The sequence below is a fragment of the Arachis hypogaea genome, chromosome 10, assembly GCF_003086295.3.
Source record: "Arachis hypogaea cultivar Tifrunner chromosome 10, arahy.Tifrunner.gnm2.J5K5, whole genome shotgun sequence".
Taxonomy (NCBI): Eukaryota; Viridiplantae; Streptophyta; class Magnoliopsida; order Fabales; family Fabaceae; genus Arachis; species Arachis hypogaea.
Genome location: NC_092045.1, coordinates 40,612,932 through 40,634,646, shown reverse-complemented (window position 1 = coordinate 40,634,646; position 21,715 = coordinate 40,612,932). Strand labels below are relative to the sequence as shown.

Here is a 21,715-nt window from a genome sequence, read left to right as displayed (position 1 = left end):
TCACTGTTTTTCCTTCCTCCCAAAATTCGGCCATGTTGATGGCCTTGCACTCTCCTTTTGGATTTTCTTCTGTATTGCTTGGGAGAGTACTAGGAGGGGGTTCAGTAATTTTCTTGCTCAGCTGTCCCACTTGTGCCTCCAAGTTTCTAATGGAGGACCTTGTCTCAGTCATGAAACTTTGAGTGGTTTTGATTAGATCAGAGACCATGGTTGCTAAGTCAGAGTTATTCTGCTTAGAACTCTCTGTCTGTTGCTGAGAAGATGATGGAAAAGGCTTGCTATTGCTAAACCTGTTTCTTCCACCATTATTGTTGTTGAAACCTTGTTGAGGTCTCTGTTGATCCTTCCATGAGAGATTTGGATGATTTCTCCATGAAGGGTTATAGGTGTTTCCATAGGGTTCTCCCATGTAATTCACCTCTTCTATTGAAGGGTTCTCAGGATCATAAGCTTCTTCCTCAGATGAAGCTTCCTTAGTACTGCTTGGTGCATTTTGCATTCCAGACAGACTTTGAGAAATCATATTGACTTGTTGGGTCAATATTTTGTTCTGAGCCAATATGGCATTCAGAGTGTCAATCTCAAGAACTCCTTTCTTCTGACTAGTCACATTGTTCACAGGATTTCTTTCAGAAGTGTACATGAATTGGTTATTTGCAACCATTTCAATTAGCTCTTGAGCTTCAGTAGGCGTCTTCTTCAGATGAAGAGATCCTCCAGCAGAGCTATCCAAAGACATCTTGGACAGTTCAGAGAGACCATCATAGAAAATACCTATGATGCTCCATTCAGAAAGCATATCAGAAGGACACTTTCTGATTAATTGTTTGTATCTTTCCCAAGCTTCATAGAGGGATTCTCCTTCCTTCTGTCTGAAGGTTTGGACTTCCACTCTAAGCTTACTCAATTTTTGAGGTGGAAAGAACTTTGCCAAGAAGGCATTGGCTAGCTTTTCCCAAGAGTTCAGGCTTTCTTTAGGTTGTGAGTCCAACCATATTCTAGCTCTGTCTCTTACAGCAAAAGGGAATAGCATAAGTCTGTAGACCTCAGGGTCAACCCCATTAGTCTTGACAGTGTCACAGATTTGCAAGAACTCAGCTAAAAACTAATGAGGATCTTCCAATGGAAGTCCATGGAACTTGCAATTCTGTTGCATTAGAGAAACTAATTGAGGCTTAAGCTCAAAGTTGTTTGCTCCAATGGCAGGGATAGAGATGCTTCTCCCATAAAAGTCGGGAGTAGGTGCAGTAAAGTCACCCAGCACCTTCCTTGCATTGTTGGCATTGTTGTTGTTTTCGGCTGCCATTAGTTCTTCTTCTTTGAAGAATTCTGTTAGGTCCTCTACAGAGAGTTGTGCTTTGGCTTCTCTTAGCTTTCTCTTCAAGGTCCTTTTAGGTTCAGGATCAGCCTCAACAAGAATGCTTTTGTCCTTGCTCCTGCTCATAAGAAAGAGAAGGGAACAAGAAAATGTGGAATCCTCTATGTCACAGTATAGAGATTCCTTTAGGTGTCAGAGGAAAAGAAAAGTAGAAGACAGAAGTAGAAAATTCAAACTTATCAAAGAAGATGGAGTTCGAATTTTGCATTAAGGAATAGTGTTAGTCCATAAATAGAAGGATGTGAGAAGAAGGGAAGTAATTTTTGAAAATTGAGTAAAAGATTTTGAAAATATTTTTGAAAAACACTAATTGATTTTTGAAAATGAAAGTGGACAAGAAATCAAGTGATTTTTGAAAAAGATTTTGAAATTAGAAATCAAAAAGATTTGATTGAAAACTATTTTAAAAAGATGTGGTTAAGAAGATATGATTAGTTTTAAAAAGATGTGATTGAGAAGATATGATTTGAAAAACATTTTAAAAAGATTTGATTTTGAAAATTAAAAACTTGGCTAACAAGAAAAGATATGATTCAAACATTAAACCTTTCTCAACAGAAAAGGCAACATACTTGAAATGTTGAATCAAATCATTAATTGATAGCAAGTATTTTTTTAAAAATAGAAAGAAATTGATTTTGAAAACATATGATTGAAAAGATATGATTTGAAAAAGATTTGGTTTTGAAAAACCTTGAAAACTTGAAAGAAAAATTGCATTGAAAACAAAATCTTTCCTCTTGTGCCATCCTGGCGTAAACGCCCAGAATGGTGCACATTCTGGCGTTTAACGCCCAAAACTATACCCTTTTGGGCGTTAAACGCCCAACCAGGTACCCTGGCTGGCGTTTAAACGCCAGTCTATCCTTCTTCACTGGGCAAACGCCCAGCTTTTTCTGTGTAATTCCTCTGCTGTATGTTCTGAATCTTCAATTCTCTGTATTATTGACTTGAGAAGACACAAATTAAAAATATTTTTGGATTTTTAATAATAAGGAAAAATCAAAATGCAACAAGAATCAAATAACAATGCATGCAAGACACCAAACTTAGCAGTTTGTATACTACTGACACTATATGAGACACATAAACACTCAAGTCAAGAGAATTCAAAGATCAAAGCAAGAAATCATCAAGAATTATTTGAAGACCCTTAAGACACATGAATGAATGCATGCAATTGACACCAAACTTAATATGAGAATAGAGTCTCAACAGGAAAAAAAATATTTTTGGTTTTTATGATTTTGTAAATTTTTTTGTGCTTTTTCGAAAATTAAGTGGAAAAAGAAAATAAAGATATCAAAATTCTTAATGAGAATTCCAGGAATCAGTGCAATGCTAGTCTAAGACTCCGGTCCAGGAATTAGACATGGCTTCACAGCCAGCCAAGCTTTCAAAGAAAGCTTCGGTCCAAAACACTAGACATGGCCAAAGGCCAGCCAAGCCTTAGCAGATCACTGCTCCAATAGCAAGATTGATAGAAATCAACAAGCTCTTGTGATGATAAGTTGAAACCTCGGTCCAACGAAATTAGACATGGCTTCACAGCCAGCCAGATTTCAACAGATCATCATGAAACTCTAGAATTCCTTCTTAAGAACTCTGAAAAAAAAAATACCTAATCTAAGCAACAAGATGAACCGTCAGTTGTCCATACTCGAACAATCCCCAGCAACGGCGCCAAAACCTTGGTAGCGCGAAATTGTGATCACTACACCTTCGCACAACTAACCAGCAAGTGTACTGGGTCGTCCAAGTAATAAACCTTACGCGAGTAAGGGTCGATCCCACAGAGATTGTTGGTATGAAGCAAGCTATGGTCACCTTGTAAATCCTAGTCAGGCAAACTCAAATGGGTATGGTGATAAACGCATAAAACATAAAGATAAAGATAGAGATACTTATGTAATTCATTGGTAGGAATTTCAGATAAGCGTATGAAGATGCCTTCCCTTCCATCTCTCTGCTTTCCTACTGTCTTCATCCAATCCTTCTTACTCCTTTCCATGGCAAGCTTAAGAAAGGGTTTCACCGTTGTCAGTGGCTACCTCCCATCCTCTCAGTGGAAATGTTCAACGCACCCTGTCATGGCACGGCTATCCATCTGTCGGTTCTCGATCAGGCCGGAATAGAATCCAGTGATTCTTTTGCGTCTGTCACTAACGCCCCGCCCTCAGGAGTTTGAAGCACGTCACAGTCATTCAATCATTGAATCCTACTCAGAATACCACAGACAAGGTTAGACCTTCCGGATTCTCTTGAATGCCGCCATCAGTTCTAGCCTATACCACGAAGATTTCGGTTAAAGAATCCAAGAGATATTCACCCAATCGAAGGTAGAACGGAGGTGGTTGTCAGTCACACGTTCATAGGTGAGAATGATGATGAGTGTCACGGATCATCACATTCATCAAGTTGAAGAACAGGTGATATCTTAGAACAAGAACAAGCGGAATTGAGTAGAAGAACAGTAGTAATTGCATTAATACTCGAAGTACAGCAGAGCTCCACACCTTAATCTATAGTGTGTAGAAACTCCACCGTTGAAAATACATAAGAACAAGAGTGATCATTGGCTTCGGTCCCAGAGAGGGAACCAGAAGAACCAAGATCTGATCTAAGAACTAGATGTCCAAAGATGAAAATACAATAGTAAAAGGTCCTATATATAGAAAACTAGTAACCTAGGGTGTACAGAGATGAGTAAATGACATAAAAATCCACTTCTGGGCCCACTTGGTGTGTGCTTGGGCTGAGCAATGAAGCATTTTCGTGTAGAGACTCCTCTTGGAGTTAAACGCCAGCTTTGGTGCCAGTTTGGGCGTTTAACTCCCATTTTGGTGCCAGTTCCGGCGTTTAACGCTGGGATTTCTAAGGGTGACTTTGAACGCCGGTTTGGGCCATCAAATCTTGGGCAAAGTATGGACTATCATATATTGCGGGAAAGCCCAGGATGTCTACTTTCCAACGCCGTTGAGAGCGCGCCAAATGGGCTTCTGTAGCTCCAGAAAATCCACTTCGAGTGCAGGGAGGTCAGAATCCAACAGCATCTGCAGTCCTTTTCAGTCTCTGAATCAGATTTTTGCTCAGGTCCCTCAATTTCAGCCAGAAAATACCTGAAATCACAGAAAAACACACAAACTCATAGTAAAGTCCAGAAAAGTGAATTTTAACTAAAAACTAATAAAAATATACTAAAAACTAACTAGATCATACTAAAAACAATGCCAAAAAGCGTACAAATTATCCGCTCATCAATTTTCATCTTTGGATCTTTGGATCTTTGGATCTTTGGATCATTTTAGATCTTTTGATCATCTTTGGACATCTAGTTCTTAGATCATTGGGAGGCTGGCCATTTGGCCATGCCTAGACCTTGTTCTTATGTATTTTCAACGGTGGAGTTTCTACACACCATAGATTAAGGTGTGGAGCTCTGCTGTACCTCGAGTATTAATGCAATTACTATTGTTCTTCTATTCAATTCCGCTTGTTCTTGTTCTAAGATATCACTTGTTCTTCAACTTGATGAATGTGATGATCCGTGACATTCATCATCATTCTCACCTATGAACGTGTGACTGACAACCACCTCCGTTCTACCTTCAATTGGGTGAATATCTCTTGGATTCCTGATACACGATGCATGGTTGATTGCCTGACAACCGAGCCCTCGCCTGACAAATGAGCCAGCCATTCCGTGAGATCAGAGTCTTTGTGGTATAGGCTAGAACTGATGGCGGCATTCAAGAGAATCCGGAAGGTCTAACCTTGTCTGTGGTATTCTGAGTAGGATTCAATGATTGAATGACTGTGACGTGCTTCAAACTCCTGAGGGCGGGGCGTTAGTGACAAACGCAAAAGAATCACTGGATTCTATTCCGGCCTGATCGAGAACTGACAGATGGATAGCTGTGCTGTGACAGGGTGCGTTGAACATTTCCACTGAGAGGATGGGAGGTAGCCACTGACAACGGTGAAACCCTTGCTTAAGCTTGCCATGGAAAGGAGTAAGAAGGATTGGATGAAGACAGTAGGAAAGCAGAGAGACGGAAGGGAAGGCATCTTCATACGCTTATCTGAAATTCCTACCAATGAATTATATAAGTATCTCTATCTTTATCTTTATGTTTTATGCGTTTATCACCATACCCATTTGAGTTTGCCTGACTAAGATTTACAAGGTGACCGTAGCTTGCTTCATACCAACAATCTCTGTGGGATCGACCCTTACTCGCGTAAGGTTTATTACTTGGACGACCCAGTACACTTGCTGGTTAGTTGTGCGAAGTTGTGTTTATGCCATGGTATTGAACACCAAGTTTTTGGTTTCATTACCGGGGATTATTTGATTTGTGAAAAGTATTGATCACAATTTCGCATACCAATTTCATTCTTGTTATATATTTGATTTTCGTTTCTTTTATACCTTCCAAGTATTTGATGAAATGCTTGGTTGGGTTTTAGTGTAGGTTTTGTTCCTCTTGGCCTAGGTGGAGTAAATAGTGACTCTTGAGTTATCTAATTCCCTTGTTGATTGATAATTTGAAGTTGCTAATTGATTTGAATGCCTCTAAAGCTAGTCTTTCCTTTAGGAGTTGATTAGGACTTCAGGAATCAAATTGATTCATCCACTTGACTTTCCTCCATGGTTAGAGGTTAACTAAGTGGGAGCAATGAACAATTTGTTATCACAATTGAGGAGGATAACTAGGATATGACTTCTAGTTCTCATATCTTGCCAAGAGCTTTGTTAGTTGTTAGTTTATTTTCTTTGCCATTTATATTTCTTGTCTAAAATCTTAAAAACCCCAAATTTAACTCACAAACAATAACAAGATACTTTATTGTAATTCCTAGGGAGAACGACCCGAGGTTCAATACTTTGGTTTATAAATTTAGGGGTTTGTTACTTGTGACAAACAATCTTTTGTATGAAAGGATTATTGCTTGGTTTAGAAACTATACTTTACAATGAGATTTCATTAGTGAATTTCTAAGCCATCAAAAATCTAATCATCAAAATGGCGCCGTTGCCGGGGAATTGCAATGGTGTTATGTTATTGGTTATTGTACATATGTGAATAGTAAGAATATCTTTCTTTTTGCTTTATTTGCTAGTTGTAGAATTTTATTTCTCTTGTTTTCCATTATCTTTTGATTTTTGTTTTCTCTTTCCATTATGAATCCTCATTTTGGCTATGATTGTGATTACAACTATGTTGTAGGAAGTGGAGATTGCAGTGAAGAGATGTATCAAGGATGGGATAACAAAAGGTGGAAGGAGCCATATGCAAATGATCAATCTTTTTGGCAACAACCTCCACCAATGCACTATGAAGAAGAGCCATTCTATGATGCATACCAATGCAATGGCTATGGTGAATCTCCTTGTGACTTTCAAGAACCACCACCATATGCCTATGAACCCCCTCTTCAACATAGCTTTGAACTACCATGCTCACAAGCCCTCTACCACCAAGCACCTTCATATGACCCTAATCCTTATCCACCATTCCAACCTCAATACTTCCAAGAGTCACCTTCTCCATATTATGACCAAGATGAACCACCTCCAATGTATGAGAACTCTCAACCACAAGATGAATTCTACATTCCACCACATCCCTCCATGGAAGAATTTCCAATTCCATATTTCAAGGAAGCAATGGATCGACTTCAAGCAACCGTCCATGAAAAGTTAGATGCATGGGACTCGTACCATATGTCCAAGGATGATTATGAAGGAGCAACCGAAGAGAAAAGTATGAAGGGGATTGTAGAATCTCAATTTGAGAACAATAGATTGGAGTGTGTTGAGCAACAAATGGAACAAATGGAGTACATAGAACCACCACATCATTACTATGATGAACCTCCCTATTATGAACACTTCTCCCAATATGATGAACCCTCCCATCCACCCCAACCTCTAATGGATGAAACCCTTGGTGTTCTTCTTCAAGGACAAGAGGAGATGACAAGGGATGTGCAACAATTCATGACCGCCTAAGATGAGGTGGTAAACCGGCTAGCATCCCAACTTTTGGACACTCAAGGAACTCCCATGGCTACATGCGGAGAATCTAAAGAGGAGCATAGCATGAAGGAGAGATTGGAAACTTTGGTGGAAAAGGAGGAATGCAACTTTGTGTTAGAACAATTGGAGGAACCTTTGACCATTGAAGAAAAGAAAGAAGTGGTTGAAGACTTAGGAGATGCGGAACCTCCATGGGAACCTAGAGTTATACAAAACTCCTCCAAGAAAATTGAAGTTGATGTTGAGGAGGAATGTGCACAACTGGTGGACGAAATTGTGATCCATATTCTTTTGTACTTGTATGAAATCATTATTGTGGCACCAGTTGAATTCACAACTCCGTTCAACTAACCAGCAAGTGTACTGGGTCGTCCAAGTAATAAACCTTACGTGAGTAAGGGTCGATCCCACAAAGATTGTTGGTATGAAGCAAGCTATGGTCATCTTGTAGATCTCAGTTAGTGAGTGGAATCATAGGGTCAAATGGAATTAAATTGGATAAATAAAATAAGTAAAAGGGATAGAACACTTATGCAGACTCATTGGTGGGAATTTCAGATAAGCGAATGGAGATACTGTATGGCTCAAGGACGCCTGCTCTCCTACTGCTTCAACTCAATCCTTCTTACTCCTTTCCATGGCAAGCTGTGTATAGGGGTTCACCATCAGCGGTGGCTACTTTCAATCCTCTCGGGAAAATGATCCTCTGCGGCTGTCACTCGCATGGCTAATCGTCTGGAGGCATCACCCATGGTTGATGGCTACATCCCATCCTCTCAGTGAAAACTACGCTCACGCGCTCTGTCACAGCACGGCTAATCACTGGTTGGTTCCTGCGCCTACTGGAATAGAATCCCTTGATTCTTTTGCGTCTGTCACTAACGCCCAGCACTTGCAAGTTTGAAGCACGTCACAGTCATTCATTACCGGAATCCTACTCGGAATACCACAGACAAGGTGAGACTTTCCGGATCCTCATAAATGCCGCCATCTATCTAGCTTATACCACGAAGATTCTGTTGGGGAATCTAAGAGATACACATTCAAGCTCTTGTTGCATGTAGAACGGAAGTGGTTGTCAATCACGTGCGTTCATAAGTGAGAATGATAATGAGGGTTACTTATCATCACATTCATCATGTTCTTGGGTACGAATGAATATCTTGGAATAAGAATAAGAGAGATTTGAATAAAAGAGAATAGAATTGCATTAATACTTGAGGTACAGCAGAGCTCCACTCCCTTAATCTATGGTGTGCAGAAACTCCACCGTTGAAAATACATAAGTGAAAGAGGTTTAGGCATGGCCGAATGGCCAGCCCCCAAAACGTGATCCAAGATTCAAAATACAATCCAGGATGATAATATGATAGTAAAAAGTTCTATTTATAATAAACTAGCTCCTAGGGTTTACATGAGTAAGTAATAGATGCATAAATCCACTTCCGGGGCCCACTTGGTGTATGTTTGGGCTGAGCTTGATCAATCCACGAGCTGAGGCTTTTCTTGGAGTTGAACTCCGAGTTATGACGTGTTTTGGGCGTTCAACTCCGGATCATGACGTTTTTCTGGCGTTTAACTCCAGACAGCAGCATGAACTTGGCGTTCAACGCCAGGTTACGTCGTCAATCTTCGAATAAAGTATGGGCTATTATATATTTCTGGAAAGCTCTGGATGTCTACTTTCCAACGCCGTTGAGAGTGCGCCATTTGGAGTTCTGTAGCTCCAGAAAATCCATTTCGAGTGCAGGGAGGTCAGATTCCAACAGCATCAGCAGTCCTTTTGTCAGCCTTTTTCAGAGTTTTGCTCAAGTCCCTCAATTTCAGCCAGAATTTACCTGAAATCACAGAAAAACACACAAACTCATAGTAAAGTCCAGAAATGTGAATTTAACATAAAAACTAATGAAAACATCCCTAAAAGTAGCTTGAACTTACTAAAAACTTCCTAAAAACAATGCCAAAAAGCGTATAAATTATCCGCTCATCACAACACCAAACTTAAATTGTTGCTTGTCCCCAAGCAACTGAAAATCAAATAGGATAAAAGAAGAGAATATACTATAAATCCCAGAATATCAATGAATATTAATTATAATTAGATGAGCGGGACTTGTAGCTTTTTGCTTCTGAATAGTTTTGGCATCTCACTTTTTCCTTTGTAGTTTAGAGTGATTGGCGTCTCTGGGAACTTAGAATTTCGGATAGTGTTATTGACTTTCCTAGTTAAGCATGTTGATTCTTGAACACAGCTACTTATGAGTCTTGGCCGTGGCCCTAAGCACTTTGTTTTCCAGTATTACCACCGGATACACAAATGCCACAGACACATAACTGGGTGGACCTTTTCAGATTGTGACTCAGCTTTGCTAGAGTCCCCAGTTAGTGGTGTCCAGAGCTCTTAAGCACACTCTTTTGCTTTGGATCACGACTTTAACCACTCAGTCTCAAGCTTTTCACTTGGACCTTCATGACACAAGCACATGGTTAGGGACAGCTTGATTTAGCCGCTTAGGCCTGGATTTTATTTCCTTGGGCCCTCCTATCCATTGATGCTCAAAGCCTTGGATCCTTTTTACCCTTGCCTTTTGGTTTTAAGGGCTATTGGCTTTTTCTGCTTGCTTTTTCTTTTTTTTTTCGCCATTTTTTTTTCGTAAGCTTCCTTTTTCACTGCTTTTTCTTGCTTCAAGAATCAATTTCATGATTTTTCAGATCATCAATAACATTTCTCTTTGTTCATCATTCTTTCAAGAGCCAACAATTTTAACACTCATAAACAACAATATCAAAAGACATATGCACTGTTCAATCATTCATTCAGAAAACAAAAAGTATTGCCACCACATCAATATAATTAAATTAAATTCAAGGATAAATTCGAAATTCATGTACTTCTTGTTCTTTTGAATTAAAACATTTTTCATTTAAGAGAGGTGAAGGATTAATGGATTTTATTCATAGTTTTAAGGCATGGTTACATACTAATGATCATGAAGTAGAGACACAAAACATAGATAAACACAACATTAAAAACCGAAAAGCAGAAAGAAATAAGAACAAGGAATGAATCCACCTGAGTGAGGGTGGCGCCTTCTTGAAGGTCCAATGGTGCTTTTTGAGCTCCTCTATGTCTCTTCCTTGCTTCTGTTGAATGATTCCTAGTAATTTTGGTGTTTCTACCCTTAGTTGCTTCCAATATTTGTGTGGAGGATAACTTATTCCCTGAGGTATCTCAGGGATCTCTTGATTTGCAGCCACATGTTCTACCACTGAGCTATGACGGCTTATAGTCTTTCCATCTCCCAAGACTCAGAGGTGGAAGCTTTTGTCTTCCCTTTGAGGTTTCTCTGGCCTTAGGTGCCATTAATGGTAATGGAAAAGCAAAAAGGCTATGCTTTTACCACACCAAACTTAAAATATTGCTCGCCCTCGAGCAAGAGAAGAAAGAAGAGAGGAAGAAGAAGAAGAAGAAAATGGAGGTGAGTGAGGGGAGATGGATTCGGCTATATGGGTGGGATTGGGTGGGAAAGAGAAGTTGAATTGTAAAGGTAGGTGGGGTGTATGGGGAAGAGTGGATAGATGTAGGTGGTGAATGAAAAATAGAAGGAATGACCATGAATGGAAAGAGAGAGGGTGAGGTAGGTGGGGATCCTGTTGAGGTCCACAGGTCCTGAGGTGTCAAGGAATTCCATCCCTGCACCAAATAGGCATGTAAATTGCCTTGGCACACCATTCTGGCGTTTAAACGCCCATTGGTGCACGTTCTGGGCGTTCAACGCCCATGTAAAGCATGTTTCTGGCGTTGAACGCCAGTTTCATGCTTGTTACTGGCGTTCAGCGCCAGTTTTTCCTCTCTGGGCACATTCCTGGCGTTCAGCGCCAGGATGTTGCTTGTTTCTGGCGTTCAGCGCCAGAATGGTGCTCTGTTCTGGCGTTGAACGCCGGCCAGATGCACCTTACTGGCGTTGAACGCCAGCCCGTGCGTCCTCCAGGGTGAAAAATTTTTTTTCTTCTATTTTTTGACTCTGTTTTTTAATTTTTTTGATTTTTTTCATGACTCCTCATGATCATGTACCTAATAAAACACAAAATAACAATAAAATAAAAATTAGATAAATAAAATTGGGTTGCCTCCCAACAAGCGCTTCTTTAATGTCAATAGCTTGACAGTGGCTCTCATGGAGCCACAATGTGATCAGGTCAATGCTAGTGTAGTTCCAACACCAAACTTAGAGTTTGGATATGGGATCTTAACACCAAACTTAGAGTTTGGTTGTGGCCTCACAACACCAAACTTAGAGTTTGACTGTGTGGGCTCTTCTTGACTCTGAACTGAGAGAAGCTCTGCATGCTTACTCTTTTCTGTCACAGAGGGATGGCCATGTGCCTTAAACACAAGGTAGTCCCCATTCAATTGAAGGACTAACTCACCTCTGTTGACATCTATCACAGCTTCTGCTGTGGCTAGGAAAGGTCTTCCAAGGATGATGCAATCATCCTCTTCCTTCCTAGTGTCTAAGATTATGAAATCAGCAGGAATGTAAAGGCCTTCAACCTTTACTAGCATGTCCTCTACTATTCCATAAGCTTGTCTCAATGACTTATCTGCCAATTGCAATGAGAACAAGGCAGGTTGTACCTCTATGATCCCCAGCTTCTCCATTACAGAGAGTGGCATAAGATTTATCCCTGACCCTAGATCACATAGAGCTTTTTCAAAGCTCATGGTGCCAATGGTACAAGGTATTAAGAACTTGCCAGGATCTTGTTTCTTTTGAGGTAGAGTTTTCTGAATCCAAGTATCTAGTTCACTAATGAGCAAGGGAGGTTCACTTTCCCAAGTCTCATTACCAAACAACTTGGCATTCAGCTTCATGATAGCTCCTAAATATTGAGCAACTTACTCTCCAGTCACATCTTCATCCTCTTCAGAGGAAGAATAGTCTTCAGAGCTCATGAATGGCAGAAGGAGATTTAATGGAATCTCTATGGTCTCTTTATGAGCCTCAGATTCCTTTGGATCCTTAATAGGAGACTCCTTCCTGTTTGAGGGACGTCCCAGGAGGTCTTCCTCACTAGGATTTTCGTCCTCCTCCTCCCTTGTGCATTCGGCCATGTTGACTAAATCAATGGCCTTGCACTCTCCTTTTGGATTCTCTTCTGTATTGCTTGGGAGAATACTGGGAGGAGTTTCAATGACTTTCTTACTCAGCTGGCCTACTTGTGCCTCCAAATTTCTGATGGAGGATCTTGTTTCATTCATGAAACTGAAAGTGGCTTTTGACAGATCAGAGACTATATTGGCTAAATTAGAAGTATTTTGTTCAGAATTCTCTGTCTGTTGCTGAGAAGATGATGGATATGGCTTACTATTGCTTAGCCTATTGCGTCCACCATTGTTGAAGCCTTGTTGAGGCTTTTGTTGATCCTTCCAGGAGAAATTTGGATGATTTCTCCATGATGGGTTATAGGTGTTTCCATAAGGTTCACCCATGTAATTAACCTCTGCCATGGCAGGGTTCTCAGGATCATAAGCTTCTTCAGAAGCTACCTCTCTAGTACTGTTGGATGCATGTTGCAATCCATTCAGATTTTGAGAGATTATGTTGACCTGTTGAGTCAACATTTTGTTCTGAGCTAATATGGCATTCAGAGCATCAATTTCAAGAACTCCTTTCTTCTGAGGTATCCCATTATTCACGGAATTCCTCTCAGAGGTGTACATGAATTGGTTGTTTGCAACCATGTCAATGAGTTCTTGAGCCTCTTCAGGCGTTTTCTTCAGGTGAATAGATCCACCTGCAGAATGGTCCAATGACATTTTCGAAAATTCAGAGAGACCATAATAGAATATATCTAATAGGGTCCATTCTGAAAACATGTCAGATGGACATCTTTTGGTCAACGGCTTATATCTTTCCCAAGCTTCATAGAGGGATTCACCATCTTTTTGTTTGAAGGTTTGAACATCCACTCTCAGCTTGCTCAGCTTTTGAGGAGGAAAGAATTTATCTAAGAAGGCAGTGACTAGCTTATCCCAGGAGTCCAGGCTATCCTTAGGTTGTGAATCCAACCCTATTCTAGCTCTATCTCTTACAGCAAAAAGGAAAAGTATGAGTCTGTAGACTTCAGGATTAACTCCATTCGTCTTTACAGTCTCATAGATCTGCAAGAACTCAGTTAAAAACTGATAAGGATCTTCAGATGGAAGTCCATAAAACTTGCAGTTTTGTTGCATTAATGCAACTAGTTGAGGCTTAAGCTCAAAGTTATTGGCTCCAATGGCAGGAATGGAGATGCTTCTTCCATCAAATTTGGACGTTGGCTTTGTGAAGTCACCAAGCATTCTCCTTGCATTATTATTATTATTTTCGGCTGCCATGTCCTTCTCTTGTTTGAAAATTTCTGAAAGGTTGTTTCTGGATTGTTGTAATTTAGCTTCTCTTAATTTTCTCTTCAGAGTCCTTTCAGGTTCTGGATCAATTTCAATAAGAGTGCCTTTTTCCCTGTTCCTGCTCATATGAAGGAGAAGAAAACAAGAAAAGAAAGAGGAATCCTCTATGTCACAGTATAGAGATTCCCTTATGTTAGTAGAAGAAGAAAGGGGTTAGAAGAATGGAGATGGGGATTCAGATTTTTGGATGAAGAGAGGTGAAGAGAAGTGTTAGTAATTAAATAATTAAATAGAAGAAGAAAAGAGAAGGAAGATTTCGAAAATAATTTTTGAAAAAGAGGTTAGTAATTTTCGAAAATCAAAGACAAAATATAATTAGAATTAAAATTTAAAACAAAAGAATTTTTGAAAAAGAGAGGGAGAATTTTCGAAAATTAGAGAGGGAAAAGTAGTTAGGTGGTTTTGAAAAAGATAAGAAACAAACAAAAAGTTAGTTAGTTGATTGAAAAAGATTTGAAAACAAATTTTGAAAAAGATAAGAGGATAAGAAGTTAGATAAGATATTTTGAAATCAAATTTTGAAAAAGATAAAGTTTTTGAAAAAGATAAGATAAAAGATAAAAAGATAAGATAAAAATTTTAATAAAAAGATATTTTGAAAAAGATTTAATTTTAAAAAAGACTCAACTAACAAGAAACTACAAGATAAGATTCTAGAACTTAAAGATTGAACCTTTCTTAACAAGAAAGTAACAAACTTCAAATTTTTGAACCTATCACATTAATTGTTAGCTAATTTTCGAAAATTTGATATAAAGATAAGAAAAAGATTTTGAAAATATTTTGAAAAAGATTTTTGAAATTTTTGAAATTTATAAAAAAATGAAAAAGATATGATTTTTGAAAAAGATTTTGAAAAGATAAGATTTTTAAAATTGAAATTTTGACTTGACTTGTAAGAAACAACTAATTTTAAAACTTTTTGACCAAGTCAACCCAAAATTTCGAAAATTTGGAGGAAAATAAGGAAAAGATATATTTTTTTGATTTTTTGAATTTTTAATTATGAAAGAGAAAAACAACAAAAATATTCAATGCATGAAATTTTTAGATCAAAACAATGAATGCATGCATGAATGCTATGAATGTCAAGATGAACACCAAGAACACTTTGAAGATCATGATGAACATCAAGAACATAATTTTGAAAAATTTTTAATGCAAAGAAAACATGCAAGACACCAAACTTAGAAATCTTTAATGCATGAAAAATATGAATGCAAAGATGCACATGAAAAACAACAATCAACACAAAACAAGAAATCATGAAGATCAAACAAGAAGACTTGTCAAGAACAACTTGAAGATCATGAAGAATACTATGAATGCATGAGATTTTCGAAAAATGCAAGAAAAGTTTTAAAAGCATGCAATTGACACCAAACTTAAAAATTAACACAAGACTCAAACAAGAAACACAAAATATTTTTGGTTTTTATGTTTTTATGAATTTTTTTGTATTTTTATTATTTTTTTTCGAAAATATTTTTGGAAAAACGAAAAATAAAAGAAAAATTTTTGAAAAAGATTTTTGAAAAGAAAATCACCTAATCTGAGCAACAAGATGAACCGTCAGTTGTCCATACTCGAACAATCCCCGGCAACGGCGCCAAAAACTTGGTGGACGAAATTGTGATCCATATTCTTTTGTACTTGTATGAAATCATTATTGTGGCACCAGTTGAATTCACAACTCCGTTCAACTAACCAGCAAGTGTACTGGGTCGTCCAAGTAATAAACCTTACGTGAGTAAGGGTCGATCCCACAGAGATTGTTGGTATGAAGCAAGCTATGGTCATCTTGTAGATCTCAGTTAGTGAGTGGAATCATAGGGTCAAATGGAATTAAATTGGATAAATAAAATAAGTAAAAGGGATAGAATACTTATGCAGACTCATTGGTGGGAATTTCAGATAAGCGAATGGAGATACTGTATGGCTCAAGGACGCCTGCTCTCCTACTGCTTCAACTCAATCCTTCTTACTCCTTTCCATGGCAAGCTGTGTATAGGGGTTCACCATCAGCGGTGGCTACTTTCAATCCTCTCGGGAAAATGATCCTCTGCGGCTGTCACTCGCATGGCTAATCGTCTGGAGGCATCACCCATGGTTGATGGCTACATCCCATCCTCGCAGTGAAAACTACGCTCACGCGCTCTTCACAGCACGGCTAATCACTGGTTGGTTCCTGCGCCTACTGGAATAGAATCCCTTGATTCTTTTGCGTCTGTCACTAACGCCCAGCACTTGCAAGTTTGAAGCACGTCACAGTCATTCATTACCGGAATCCTACTCGGAATACCACAGACAAGGTGAGACTTTCCGGATCCTCATAAATGCCGCCATCTATCTAGCTTATACCACGAAGATTCTGTTGGGGAATCTAAGAGATACACGTTCAAGCTCTTGTTGCATGTAGAACGGAAGTGGTTGTCAATCACGTGCGTTCATAAGTGAGAATGATAATGAGGGTTACTTATCATCACATTCATCATGTTCTTGGGTACGAATGAATATCTTGGAATAAGAATAAGAGAGATTTGAATAAAAGAGAATAGAATTGCATTAATACTTGAGGTACAGCAGAGCTCCACACCCTTAATCTATGGTGTGCAGAAACTCCACCGTTGAAAATACATAAGTGAAAGAGGTTTAGGCATGGCCGAATGGCCAGCCCCCAAAACGTGATCCAAGATTCAAAATACAATCCAGGATGATAATATGATAGTAAAAAGTTCTATTTATAATAAACTAGCTCCTAGGGTTTACATAAGTAAGTAATAGATGCATAAATCCACTTCCGGGGCCCACTTGGTGTATGTTTGGGCTGAGCTTGATCAATCCACGAGCTGAGGCTTTTCTTGGAGTTGAACTCCGAGTTATGACGTGTTTTGGGCGTTCAACTCCGGATCATGACGTTTTTCTGGCGTTTAACTCCAGACAGCAGCATGAACTTGGCGTTCAACGCCAAGTTACGTCGTCAATCTTCGAATAAAGTATGGACTATTATATATTGCTGGAAAGCTCTGGATGTCTACTCTTTAACGCCGTTGAGAGCGCGCCATTTGGAGTTCTGTAGCTCCAGAAAATCCATTTCGAGTGCAGGGAGGTCAGATTCCAACAGCATCAGCAGTCCTTTTGTCAGCCTTCTTCAGAGTTTTGCTCAAGTCCCTCAATTTCAGCCAGAATTTACCTGAAATCACAGAAAAACACACAAACTCATAGTAAAGTCCAGAAATGTGAATTTAACATAAAAACTAATGAAAACATCCCTAAAAGTAGCTTGAACTTACTAAAAACTACCTAAAAATAATGCCAAAATGCGTATAAATTATCCGCTCATCAACAACCTCTAAGGCATATCCCATATGAAGACTTGGAAGGAATGGAGCAAGAGTTGAGTTCCCTTGGAGATGAAGATCAAGCATCAAATCCTAATGGTGGTGAATCCTTTGAACTTGAAGAACCTTCTCCCGATGAAGAAGAGAGCGATGTGGAGGTAGATTTCTCTCAACCTCTCATTTATGATTTAAGTGATGGATAAGAGTTAAATGAAATTGATGAACAAAGGATTGAATTTAAAAAATCTTGTGGAGAGGTGGAAGCCCTTAGAAAAAGAAGAACGAAAGTTGAGTGCGCTTTGTCAAGATCTTTGGAAGCTTCTTTGCCTAGGTTGTCATCTATTCCTTCACTTGAGTAGGTAAAACTCATTTCTATTAGCTTCATTGTCCCACTTGAGTATGGTTTGCTTGAAACGGATGGGCAACTTAGGATGATTTGTGGGATAAAGCATATGAGAAGAATGTTTAGTGGATGGCGTTGTAAGTCAAGGCTCATTTTGGTTGATACTTCAAGGCTTAGATGTAAGGGTTGGGCTAGTGCTCAATTGAATGGGTCTAAAAGGAGAGTTTGGTATAACCTTGAGAATTCCTCTTGCTTACCACCCGGATGGATCAATGATGATCAACTTCAAAACGGGTGTGAAAATAAAGTGTGGGATCCCGGATCGCACAAGGAGAATCAATTTTGGGAGCCCCAAGCTTGTGAAGAACTCCATCAACACTTGGTGCAACAAATAGGGAATCTTGGGGCACAATGGTGAACCAAGCATTGGTGCGAGTTCCAAGATGAATTCAAGCATAAGCCACCTTGAGAGGAGCTCCCCATAAGTCCAACTTAAGGACAATAAACAAAAGTGCTAGGTGGGAGACACCCCACCATGGTAAATTCTTTTCATTTTTTTTCTCTTTTGTACACACTAATAGAATTAGTTTACTTTCATGTTGTGTTGAGTTTGTTGAGTCTAATTGGTAGTTTAGTATGTTAAATAAGGTTTTATGGTGTTTTGGTAGCTGTTTGGAGGTTTGGAATGCTTGGATTGGTGCAAAAACATAGAAAATTTCTTTTGAAAAACAGAGCACCATCCACGCGTATGCGCACTGCGCGCGTGCGCGTGCATCAAGCGTATTGGACCATCCACGCGCGCGCCATGCGTGCGTATGCGTGGATTGAAAAGTTTCACCTTCCATACATTGACTCGAGAGTTGTGCCTACGCCGCGCTAACGTTGTGCCTTTGGCATAACCCCACTCGCGCACACGCGCACATGACGCGTACGCGCCACTCTCGAAATAAGCCATCGATGCGGACGTGCTATGTGCGCGTACGCGTGGATGCCCTTTATTCCATCCACTTCTTTTCTTCTCCTCTTGCCATTTCTTTCCTTCTCTTTTCTTCTTTCTTTCTTCTACACCTCATCCAACACTTCCAAACACCATTGATAACCATTTATTTAGTTAACTAATTAGTTAGTTAGTTAGTTAGTTGATTAGTTAGTTTTAGTTAGTTTTCATTTCATTTTCTCTTTTTCATTATAATTGTTGGATTCTTGACTTTGTTTACTATACATTGCTGCCCCTTATTGCCTAAATGCTATTTTAGCATGAATATTTTTAGATAATCTTTGTTGAATTCTATGATTGAGGTTATGTTTTGCTACTTGGTTTTGAGTTTTTCATGCTTACCTTTGCGAATACCAAGTGATGAGAATTGCCTTCGAGCTTGTAACTCTTCTTGAATTACATGATTTGGCCACCATGTGATTTGAGCCTTATTCTGTTATTAGGCAACCTCTTGATGGATGTTGTGCATTTACCTTAATGCATTGTATTTCATGATCATATGCATCCATATGTGTTTGACTTGAATGCTTTCATGCTTCTTTAATGCTTGTTTTACCTTACAAGTTTACTTAAAGCATCTCAAGCACACTAGGATAAGTGAAGTACATGCTTCTTTTGTGACATCGCCCTTTTATGCTAATGTTTGTTCTAAACTGCGCAATTCAGAATTCACACACTTATTTGTCATTAATGTCACACTAATTCACTCACTCAATTCTAGTGATTAGTACCTTATTCCAACAATGTATGCTTCCTTGTTTTTATATCTTCTTATCTTATGGTGTTATATTTTTGTTTTTCATGAATGCACCACAAGCAAACATGGAAGCGGAAGAAAGAACACGCAGCAATCTAGAGATTCGGCGTACCCCCTTACTCATCTTTGAGTGCACCGAGGACGGTGCAAACTTTTAAGTGTGGGGAGGTCGTCCGATTGATCGGCGATTTTGGGTGACAAAATTCAAATCCCAACACTTTTGCATTTCATTCTAGGTTTTCAGGATTTTTACTTGTATTTTCTTAATTTTGCATATATATACACAATAAGCTTAGTCAAAATAATGAAATTTTTCAAGGATTTCTATCTATAGGGCACCTCAATTGATTTGAGTGAAAAACTTTCTCATTAAACTTGCTTGAATTATATATATTGTGTGGATCATGCTTTTGAGCTAAGAACACAAGCAAGTGAGATTTGAGCCTAATGGTATGGTTGCATCTTATAACCACTTATTTTTCCTTATTGTGTGAATTATTCTCTTCCTATGATTGTAATCTTTGATTTGTTTGATTCTTTATATCCATTATTTTCTGTATACATGCATTTATATGATTGAGGCCATCATTTCATTAGCTTACTCACCTATATAGCCTACCCTTTATCTTCTTTTGTTAGCCAAATTTGAGCCTACGATTAACCCACTTGTTCTTAATTTAGCACGTTACAAGCCTTAAAGCGGAAAATAATGAAAGTCCTTATTTGGATCTTTGATTAGCTTAGGCTAGTGTGTGTGAGTACCATTCAAGTGTGGGAACCTCGGGACATTGGGTGAACAAAAGGGTAGTTTTGTATTGCTATTGAAAATATTGGGAATTGGGTACATACTCATGTATTACTCAAATGTAAAAACTTATGCATTGATGCTCTTGTATATAGAAAGAAAAAATGAGAAAAACAAAAGAAAAAGAAAAGAAAAAGAAAAATAATATGAAAAAGAAAAGAAAAAAAAAATAATATGGAAAAGAAAAGAAAAAAATAGAAAAGAAAGAAATAAAAAGGGGACAAAATACCCCAAAGTAAAGTTCAAATAAAATCAATGCATATGTGTGATAATCAAAAAAAAAAAATACATGAGTATGTGGAAAAGTGAAAAATGGGTAGTTAGGTTAGAACTTAATTGTATAGGATGTCATAGGTTAGGTGGGAAGTCTAAGCTTACCAAAGGTTCAAATTTCAAGCTCACTTGACCATATATGCATCCTACCTTGACCCTAGCCCCATTACAACCTAAAGAAAAGACCTTATGATACCTGTATGCATGCATGGAATAAATGTTGATTGTTAGAAGAAAAATAAATCTTGGAAAGCATGATTAGGAGAGAATTGAGAGAATCAACCCCAAACACTTGAGCAAATAGAGTGCAAATACATCCGGTGAGGGTTTGATGCTCAATTACATGCTTCCATCCATAAATATCACTTTTCATGCAAGTTTGTAAAAATATTTAATAACTCAAGTCAATTATGGATTAGACTGGTTAGTTATTAGCCCTTGTGCATATATGCTTCTTGGGAACTGATTTATTTTGACCAAGTAATTGCATTCATTTAGATAGTTGCATATAGGTAGATTACATTTAGTTAGTTTTCATTGAATAAATGCCATACCCTTACTTCATTCTTGGTTTTAGCATGAGGACATGCTTGGTTTAAGTGTGGGGAGGTTGATAAACCCCATTTGTAGGGTTTATCTTGTGTTAAATTTAGGGGATTTTATCACCTTTTACCCACATTTATTCAATGAAATAGCATGGTTTTGTACATTCTCCTTTAATTGTGCTTAAGAGTGAAAACATGCTTTTTAGGTCTTAAAATAGCTAAATGTAATTTACCTTGATTCTATTAGATGCCTTGATATGTTTGTTAAGTGATTTCAGATTTAGAAGGCAAAGATTGGATCAAGGGAATGAAGAAAAGCATGTAAAGTTGGAGAACTCACGAAGAAATGAAGAAATCGTAAAAGCTGTCAAGCCGACCTCTTCGCACTTAATTGACCATAACATGAGCTACAGAGGTCCAAATGATGCAGTTCTAGTTGGGTTGGAAAGCTAACATCCGGGGCTTCGAAACGATATAAGGTTTTTATAGTTGCCACACGTATGGTGACGCGTACGCGTACTGTACGTGCACGCGTCGTTGCTGCCATATGATCCACTTAAAGCAATACGTGGCCAGCAAATTCTAAAGCCTTGTGGGCCCAATCCAACTCATTTCTGATGCTATTTAAGCTAGGGATTGAAGGGGAATCAACATACTTTACATAATTTTACATACTTTTCATCATTAGTCATAGTTTAGTTTTAGAGGTAGTTTATAGAGAGAGAAGCTCTCACTTCTCTCTAGAATTAGGATTAGGATTAGGCTTAGTTCTTAGATCT

At 38.5% G+C, this 21,715-nt stretch overlaps 1 non-coding gene across 1 annotated transcript; it reads left to right on the top strand.

Moving 5' to 3' along the window:
- Window positions 1-793: 793 nt before the first annotated feature.
- Window positions 794-901, top strand: LOC112719242 (small nucleolar RNA R71). The gene has a single exon (XR_003161552.1). It is a non-coding gene; the product is annotated as a small nucleolar RNA R71 (small nucleolar RNA).
- The last annotated feature ends 20,814 nt before the right edge of the window (window positions 902-21,715 follow it).